Source organism: Octodon degus, unplaced genomic scaffold, assembly GCF_000260255.1.
Source record: "Octodon degus isolate 3935 unplaced genomic scaffold, OctDeg1.0 scaffold00269, whole genome shotgun sequence".
Taxonomy (NCBI): Eukaryota; Metazoa; Chordata; class Mammalia; order Rodentia; family Octodontidae; genus Octodon; species Octodon degus.
The window spans coordinates 1,821,314-1,831,091 of NW_004524845.1; the positions used below are offsets into that span (position 1 = coordinate 1,821,314).

General features: G+C 35.6%; 1 pseudogene; it reads right to left on the bottom strand.

The window, feature by feature from the left end:
• Positions 1 to 3,856: 3,856 nt before the first annotated feature.
• On the bottom strand, positions 3,857 to 4,457 carry LOC105741038 (annotated as a pseudogene).
• Between the last annotated feature and the right edge of the window lie 5,321 nt (positions 4,458 to 9,778).

The window sequence follows — 9,778 nt, forward strand, 5'->3', positions numbered from 1 at the left end:
CAATTAACCACTAAGAAGAATATATGCAGTGTATTATTTGTTGAAACTGTACTTCCAATTTGATTTAAAACTGTCTCATTGCTATCTGTTTATCAATAAAACTTTGAAAAAAAAACAAAGAGAATCAGGCAGATAGGTCTTCTGCAAATAAAAAGGAATCTAGAGAGTACATTGGCCAAGCAATGGCCGTGACTCATCCACATGGCTGACACTGACAAAGGATCTACAATCTGAAGTACAGGATCTCAGGATAAATCCTGAAGGGATTTCACTGATCTTATCAGACCCAAAAGCTACAACTCTTGTTGCATAGGTCCTGCTCTATCTTGGTCTTATCCATCCAGCAGAAAAGTATAAAAATGAAGTATAAGAAGTAAAGCCATGCTGTTATGTTGAGGTATAGGGGCTCAGGTCAACAATTTCTGACATTGCCAATGAAGCAGAAGACCCAATATTATTATGGACTACTGGACTCTTTTAGAATATTTTGCTGAGTTAGCACACCTCTAATATTCAAATAACGAAACTTAACCAAAAAAGGGTATACAGATGAATGTCCACTTTGTATCTGTGTATTCAAAGTGGTTAGGATAGATATATAGTTACATTCTCTTAATGAATAGAATGATTTGTTCTCATGGTGTTTGTAAATAGATATAATGTTCACACTTGTACAGCAAGTAACCACTAGGCAGAATGTATGAATGTGTTAATTATTGAAACTGTCCTACCAATTAAACTGTCTCATTGCTATTTATTTATCAATAAAATTATGGGGGAAAAAGTGTAATCCACTTTAAGAAATTGCATGTTTTTACACAGAAATTTAGAAATCTGAATGTATACAGTTTTGTAGCAGAACAGTGCTATGACATTTTTTTTACCTCTTATTTTCATTTATTACCTTTCTTTTCTTTAAATGAACATTTACCTGAGAGATAGTATGGCAGTAACTTGTATGCCATGAAAAGCAGTGCATATTTAGAAGACAAGAATGACAGGCATTTCAAACATAAAAATAGTATTACACAATGCTATCGTCAGTGCAGTTGTTAATTTCACAGGTATCAGCATATATAGTTAGTGAGGGTGACAATCCTACTAATTAACTGCTAGGTTCAAAAACCTGCTGAAGATTCTCAGGATCTTTGCCTTAACCATTTTGTGTGAATAAATGTATGGTTTTGCCCCTGTCATGTTTCCTAGCTTTTCTCCTTGCCCTCTTTTCGTTTTCAGTTCTTAAGCTCTCACTTTCCTTTCAATTATGTTATATCTTCCGATTTTTATTTCTTCTTTTGCGTTCTTACACTATGAAGGCAATACCCATTTACACATGTGGGTCTGGTTTATTAAACTTATGAGTGTATCTTCAAGTGGCATCCATTTACATATAAAGGCTTTGAGTTTATCATTCTTTAGAGCTGAGTAATACTCCATTGTATAAAAATACCACATTTTTTTCATCCATTCCTCGAGTGATTGACATTTTGTTTGCTTCCAAGATTTGGCTATCACAAATTGTGCTGATATTAATGTGGATGAACATATATCACTGTGATATGATGTTTTCTTCTGGAAAAATGCTCTGTAAGGGTACCTCTGGATTGAATATGATTTAAAGTTCTTGATTTTTAAGGAGTCTCAATATTGATTTCCATAACAATTGTACCAGTCTACATCACCACTAACAGTGAAGAACGATTCCTCTTTCTCTACAGCCTCTCCAACATTTGTTGTTGGTTGATTTCTTTATTATCACCATTCTTTTTTGGGTCAGAATGTACTCAGTGTTGTTTTAATTTGCATTTCACCAATGACTAGTGATGTGAAACATTTTCTTATATATTTATTTACTTCTATAATTTCCTCCTCTGAGAAGTATGTATTCATCTTGGATGATGATTTCTGGATTAGGTCTTTAAATGTTTTACCCTAACGTATTTTAGATCTTTATAAATGCTAGAAAACACACCTTTGTCTGAGTGCTTATTAGTTAAGATTTTTTCCTAATTTGAGGGCTGTCTTTACACTTAATTGATAATTTCTATTGACATGCAAAACCTCTCAATAAGAGGAGGTCTCAGTTATTAATTAATTCAACTATTCCCGATGCCATTTGATTTTTGTTCATGACCTGTTTGACTGTACTTATATCAACAGTTGCCCCTACTTTCTGTTCCAGGAGATTTAGTGTTTGTGTTTCAATATTTAAATCCTTAGTTCATAATTTTTAAATGCATTCTGACTTTATCTTAGTGCATAGCTTTTTTTTTTTTTTTTTTTTTTTTTTTTTTTTTTGTGGAACCAGGGATTGAACCCAGGCCCTTGTGCTTGGCAGGGAAGCACTTATTCTACTGAGCCAACTTCCAGGCCCCTTCCAGGACCATTTGTTAAAGAGGTTATCTTTCTTTCAGTAAGCATGTTTGGCCTGTTTGTCCAAGATAAGGTGGCTGAGTGTGTTTGTAGGGGCTTCAGCATCTTCTAATGTATTCCAATGATCCTCAGGTCTCTTCTCTATCGAATACTATGCTGATTCTATAAAGTAGCTTTGTAGTATAACTTCAAGTCAGGAATTATAATGCCTCATGCCTTGTCTTTGTTGCCCAAGGTTGTTTTTGTTATTTTAGGTCTTTTCTGGTTCCAAATATATTTTAGGAATTATTTCTCTAGATCTGTGTGGTATGTTTTATTTAGATAAGGATTGTATTAAATCTGTACAAGAATTTTGGAAGGACGCCCATTTTCACAATGTTGGTTCTTACTATGCAGGATCAGCGAATACCTTTACATTCTCTGAAATCTTTGCTATCTCTTTTTTCAGAGTATTGTAATTTTCATTGTATAGATCTTTGCCTTTAGTGAGATTAATTCAAAGGTATTTCATTTTAGTGAGCTTAATTCCAAGGTATTTCAAATTTCATGGTGCTATTGTAAAAGTTATTTTTTCTCCAATTTCCCTGTTAGTGTGTTTGTTATCTGTGCAGAGGAATGCTATTGACATTTGTGTATTGACTTTCTGCTAAGCTATTGAATTTGTGTAATAATTGTAGTAGTTTTTTGGTGGAGTTTTCTGGGTCTTCCAAGTAAAGTGTCCTGCCATCTGCAAATAATGATAGTTTAATTTCTTCTTTACGATTCTTATTCTTTTTGTTTCTCTCTCTTGTCTAATGGCTCTAGCTAATGATCCCAGAACTGTATTGAATATGTGTGATGATAGAAATTATCCTTGTCTTGTACCAGATCTGAGAGTAAAAGGTTTCAGTTTTTCCCCATTTGGAATTGTGTTAGCAGTTTTGTTGTCATAGGTGGCTCTTATTGCATTGAAGTAGAGGCCATTTATTCCAATTATCTGTAGGATTTTGAACATGAATGATTGTTGGACTTTGTCAAATGCCTTTTCTGAATGAATTGAGATGATCATCAGATTTTTGGAATGGCTCTATTGATACAGTCTATTACATTTGTAGACTTGTGTATATTAAACCTTCCTTGCATCCCTGGAATGAATCCTACCTGGTCATGGTATACACTCTTTTTTTTTCATTCTTCTAAGTTTTATTTAATTAACTTCAGATCAAAATTCCATAATTATTTTTTGATCAATTTATTATCCTTGCTTTCCTTCCTAAAATGGCAGTACCATAAGACGTGGTGTAGGGAGAAGTAACCTCTTGAAAAAGCACTGCATTTGTTCATCTCCTACAAGGAATGTGTTAGGCATCTGACTGCTCAACAAAACAAAGCTTTAGTAGCATCCTGGAGAGCAAACAGGCAGACCCCACTCTAGACACTCTTACATTTGTCAAAATCATGGTACAGTAAACCTACTCTACACAGATATAAAACATACCGATATTCATCTTTTCTTTTTCTATTGGCCCAACATTTTTCTCCTTTTAATTATCATATCATTCTGTTTTTCTAGTCCTTCTTTTATTCCATCTCCAATGATCGCACAAGTAGACTGCAAATCCCAAGTAGTTGATGAGCTTAGTTCACCCATTGCTAACAATTTCTCAATTTCTGTGAGCGGCAATGAGTTTCTCAGATCTGGCTTATTAGAAATTATAAGAACAGCAACTCCTTGGTTTTAAGATATCCTAGTTATTTTAGGAAGTTCAGTTTTCACTTCTTCCATCCTTTCAACATCAATTGAGTACACAACAAACAGTATGCCATCTGTGCATCTGGTGCACAAGTTCTATAGGGGCCTTAATTTCTCTGGACCACCTACATCCCAGAAATGGAAATTGACTGTTTTAAAATTTCCCAAAGTTACTTTAATTTTCTGTGTTAAATTCTTTGGTAGGTATAGTATTTATGAATTAATTGTACTGAAACTTGTATATAAGACTTGTTTTTCCAGCACAGTGCAAACCCAGAATAACAATGTGGCAGGACTGAAAGGATGGCAGGCTGGAAAGGATAGACATCTGGTCTGACACTCCATTCCACATTTCCAGGAGCAAGAAGTGTCCCAAAATGAAGTAATGTCTTCCTACTGTTTTAGAATTTCTCCTCCTTGGGAATCCAGATACATACTGTGGCTTGCCCCATTTCTAGACTTCACATTACCCACAGCCGTCGGGACACCAGTGTGGCCCAGTTAGCAATAGGGACAAGCCCAGCAGGTGCCGGCGCTAGGCCACGCTAATGGTGCTGCATTGTCCTCACCCACCTTGACCCGTCCTTGGTGTATAATCTTCTAGATGATTTGTTGTATTCTATTTGCTAGGATTTTATTGAGGATTTTAGCATCTGCATTCATGAGGGAGATTGGCCTATATTTCTCTTTTTTAGTTGTGTCTTTCCCTATTTTTTTTTTTTTTTTTTTTTGTTAGTATAATACTTGCCTCCAAGAATGATTTTAGGAGGTTTTCTTCCTTTTCAATTTCATTGGAGAGTTTAAGGACTATTTGGTTTGTGTCTTCTGTAAATTTCTTGTAGAATTCAGCTGTGAATCCATCAGGACCTGGACTTTTTTTGTCAGTAGGGTTTTTTAATTACCTTTCATTTTTCATTGGCAGTTATTTTGTTATTGAGATTTCTTATACATTCTTGATTAAGTTTTGGTAATTTGTATCTTTTTAGGAATGTGTCCATTTCTTCTGTGTCTTCTATTCTGTGATAATAAAATTCTTATAGATTAAACAATGAAAAGAGGGCAATGAGAATAGTTAGGAAACATGACAGGGGTAAAACCATACATTTTTATGCACAAGATGGTTAAGGCAATGATTCTGAGAATCTTCAGCAGGTTTTTGAAACTAGCAGTTAAGTGGTAGGATTCTCACCATGACTAAACATATTGGCTGATACCTGTGAACAAAGCAACTGCACTGAATATAGCAATATGTAACAGTGGAACCCTACTGGGAATGCCCGTCATCCTGGTCTTCTAAATACGCACTCTTGTCATGTCATATTGCTAACTGCTATACTGTTTCTCTGTGTAACTCAATTGTGTCCCAAATTTTCTGATCAAGGAGATTATGGGGTCACAGAGAAACATGATTGATGATGTAGAGTCACCTGGAAAGAAACATTCTCCCAGGCTTTCTTATTGCTTGACCAATTTTCTCTCTGTGAAAGCCTGCAAAATGTTTTTTTCTCTCCATGTGACACTCCCCAGGCACACTATACATCATAGATCACATTCCTCTGTGGTTCCATAATCTTCTTGATCAGAAAATTTGAAACACAACTGAGTTACATGTTGTTACAGTACAGGTTCTCCTGTGTCCCGAGTCCTCACTGACTTTGAAAGGCTAGGGCCAAAATGTTGGCTGACCTTGCAGCCCTTCTTTTTTCTCCAATTTTGATTTGCTAACTTAGGTTGTTAACCCTCCAGAAGAGAAGCTTATTATTCACCTGCAATGCATGCAGTTCAGTTTACCCTGTCTGTCCAAATATCAAATATCTTTGGCATATCATGGAACAAGTATTTTCCATCAAATATTGATATGTTGAACTTTACGTCCTTACAGAATATGAAGGAAAAATAATTTTATAAAAGTAGAAATAAGCATTATCATCTTTTTACAAAGAAATTTAGATATTTAACAATATACAGAATTGTAAAAGAACAGACCTGTGACTTTTTTTTCTTATTTTTGTGTCTTTTTTCACATGTGTGTATGGTTTATTTCAGTTATGAGTATATATTCAAGTGGCTTCCACCTCAATATAAAGGCTTTGATTTTTATCATTTTTTATAGCTGAGTAATATTCCACTGTACAAAAATATCACATAATTTTCATCCACTCCTCAGGTGATGGGCATCTTTTTTCAATTTATTGCCCTTTTAAAAAAGCCTTTATTTGAGAGATGGTATGTCATGACAAGACGTACATATCAGAGATTATTTCTGATGTGATTTACTCTCTATTGTTCTGCTTTTGATTATTTCCTTCAGATTTTATTCATTCAGAGATTTCTTTTTTTTATTTCACATCTGAGATCCTCTTTACCTTTCTGCAGTTGTTTCTTTATTTCAGATGCTATTAATTCAGACATATTAGCTGTATGATTCCCAATTTCTTTTGTGCTAATGTCTTCTGCATTTATTCTGGGTGTGCTTGGGGCCTGAGATTGCATTTTGGTCCTTCTTTTTGTCGTTTTGTATAAAACTGTTCTCTGACTTTTGTTGTAGAGCTTTGTTGCAGTTATAACCTTAGCATCTATTTAATTTATCGTGCACGGCTAAAAATTAGCGAAAAAGAAGGGCTACAAGGACAGTCAACTTTTTGGTCCTAGACTTTCAACGTCAGTGAGGACTCTGGACATAGGAGAACCTGTACTGTGACATCATGTAACTCAGTAATGTCCCAAATTTACTGATCCAGGAGATAATACGGCCATTTGAGAAAGCGATAGATAATGTACAGTGTGCCTAAGGAGAGTCACATGGAGAGAAATCATTCTCTCAGGCTTTCACAGAGAGCAAGTTGGCCAAGCAATGGCTGTGATTCATCCACATGGCTGACACTGCCATAGGATCTGCAAATTGTGGTACAGGGTTTCACACTAAATCCTGAGGGGATTTGACTGACCTTGGAAGATACAAAAGTTACATTTCTTGTTATATAAGTCTTGCTTTTTCTTGGTCTTAACCAACCAGCAGAAAAGTGTAAAACGAGGTATAAAAAGTAAAGCCATTTTTATATGCTGAGCTGTTAAAGGTTCATTTCAACAACTTCTGACTTTGTCAGTCTTATGCATAACCCACTACCATTATATACTACTGGACTATATTTGATTATTTTGCTTAATTCACGCACCTACAATATTTAAATGGCAATGGAATGCCCATCTCTGACAAAACTAATGAAAATAAGAGGATTCAAATGAAGGAACTTTTTGTATCTTTATATACAAAATAGGATAGATATATAGCTACTTTCTCTTAATTCAACGAGCAAAAAGATTTGTACTAATAGTGTTTGGACAGGATATAATGTCTGTATCTTGAACTATGAATAACTATAACAAAGACAACAATATGCAATGTGATAATTCTTGAAACTGTCCTCCTAATTGGTTTTGACACTGTCTCATTGCTATTTGTCCCTCAATAAAATTAATTTAAAAATAAATAAAAATGAAACGATAACATTGTGGAAAAGGAGATAAAAGACAATATTAGAAAATGAAAAGCTATTTCATTATTGTGAGTATGAAGAACTAGAATAGTTAAAATGGCTATACTATTCATTAAATTTTGTAAACTAGTTTCTATTTATGGTATCTGCTGAATTCCTTACCTGACACTGAACATTGATGTTTTTTACAGTCTAGGAAAAAAAATTATAGTGAATATATGGTCACTTAACTGTTCTTTTTGAATTTTTTTGGTTGTATTTCATGGGAAGGCCTACAGTGTGTTCAGTGTCTCACTACTAGATCAGGCTGGTAATGATCCACCTGTTTTCAGCCTCCTAAAGGTGGGATTATATGTGCGCACCACCACACCCAGTCTCAATTAAAATCTCAGTGCACCCAGGGCCAGCATGGCGGCCCAGGGAAGAATTTTCTATTAATAATACTCAGAACCAGAAACTATGAGAGACTCAAGACTTTATATAACAGAGCTCACAATAGTTCACAATACAATAGAGATATGAGGCAAGTTTCTGTCAATCTTGTGATTTTGAGCAACTAGAAAATGAAAACTCATAGAAACTAAAAAATAAAAAAATAGCTGAAACAACCTTCGGTTTTCTAGCTTTACACACTTTTCATAAGAAGTAATCTACACATTTTCAGTGACCTTGGATTTATTTCTGCTTAGGTTATTAGATACTGCCAGTGAGTTTTTTCTGAGATTTAAATTGACAATAAAATTTGCTGTCACTTCCAATGCTAATGGGCTTCACCTGTAACTTCAGGGTTTCCTTTAACTATATTCAAAATCCAGGTTTTGTAAAGAACACCACACAGTGCTAATATTTTATTATTGCTTTTCTTTAATCATTTTCTAATGCACAGTTAATTGTCCTGATTCAAGAAAGGATACTAAGTTCAGAGGCAGGATTTTCAAGTACAACTCTACTCGAAAATTAGAACCCGAATAATATTCTTCATTTTTGTGGGTATTATCTTATTGTTTCTCCTACATTCATAGCATCTATTTGTCATAGCCTAAAGTCCATTTTAAATATCAAATATATTAGTGAACAGAGAAGAGAATATAATCATTATTAAATTACAAGATAATGAGTTTAACAAATTCTTACAGAAGAGAAATTATATGGTTAAGGCAGTTATAGTTTTGTATTTATAGAACTTCAATAAGGAACACTAATAATGGGGAATGATATTTAGCAGTTGACAAACTTTTGCAACTAATGGCTTTGTATTTTAGACAGTAAGAGCAATCATTATGTCTGTATAGCCAGGCAGATATTAAATTGGGAATTTGTATTTAAATTAGTTCCACTAAGTTCTGTCTGATCATCTCCCCTGATGTACCTGGTGTTTTTCTGGCAGACTAATTCATTCTAATTAATTTTTGCCCCTTTCTCTTCAAAAGAGAAAGAGGGAAGATGCTTTTATAAACCTGGGTCTAGCAAAGTGTCTCAGCTTACCGCGTATAGATCTACGAAATTTGAATTTATCCATTTGTTCCTAGCTTGGGTCTGTCTGCAGTGCTCAGCTTCTTCCTTCTGCATCCTGTGGAAGTGAACCCACTGCACCCCTCTGGAAAGGTGTTGTCCTCACGGATTAGCTTGGTGGCTATGGCACAGAGACTCTCTGCAGGGACTTTAGCTGCAGACTTTCATACCAGGCATGTATGCCAGGCCTCGGCTAGGTCTGGAGGGTTCCAGAAAGCAGGACAGAAAGCCTCACTAACAAGTTGGGCCTGGACTGGGTTCGGAGGGATCCAGCAGGCAAAGGGGAGTGGAGAAGCTCTCCCACAAACATGCTAGGCCTGGGCTTGGGCTGTGTCAGGGGGTATCGAGAGTGCAGCAGAAGTTCTCACTCACACGCTGGGCCTGACCTGGTTCTGGAGGGGTTCAGAGAGGTTCTGAGAGAAATGCTGAAGGTCTCATTCAGAAGCTGGGCTTGGGCTGTGTTTGGAGGTATCCAGCAGGCACAGGGGAGTGCGGATGTACTCCCACACACACACTGGGCCTGGGCCTGCTTTTCCTTTTTCTATTTTAGTGTGTAGGCATTTAGTCCATTTTGAATTTAGTTTAGTGCATGGTGATAGACCCAGGTCAAGTTTTATTTTTAAGCATGTAGAGAGCCAGTTTCTCTAGTACCATTTTTTAAAGG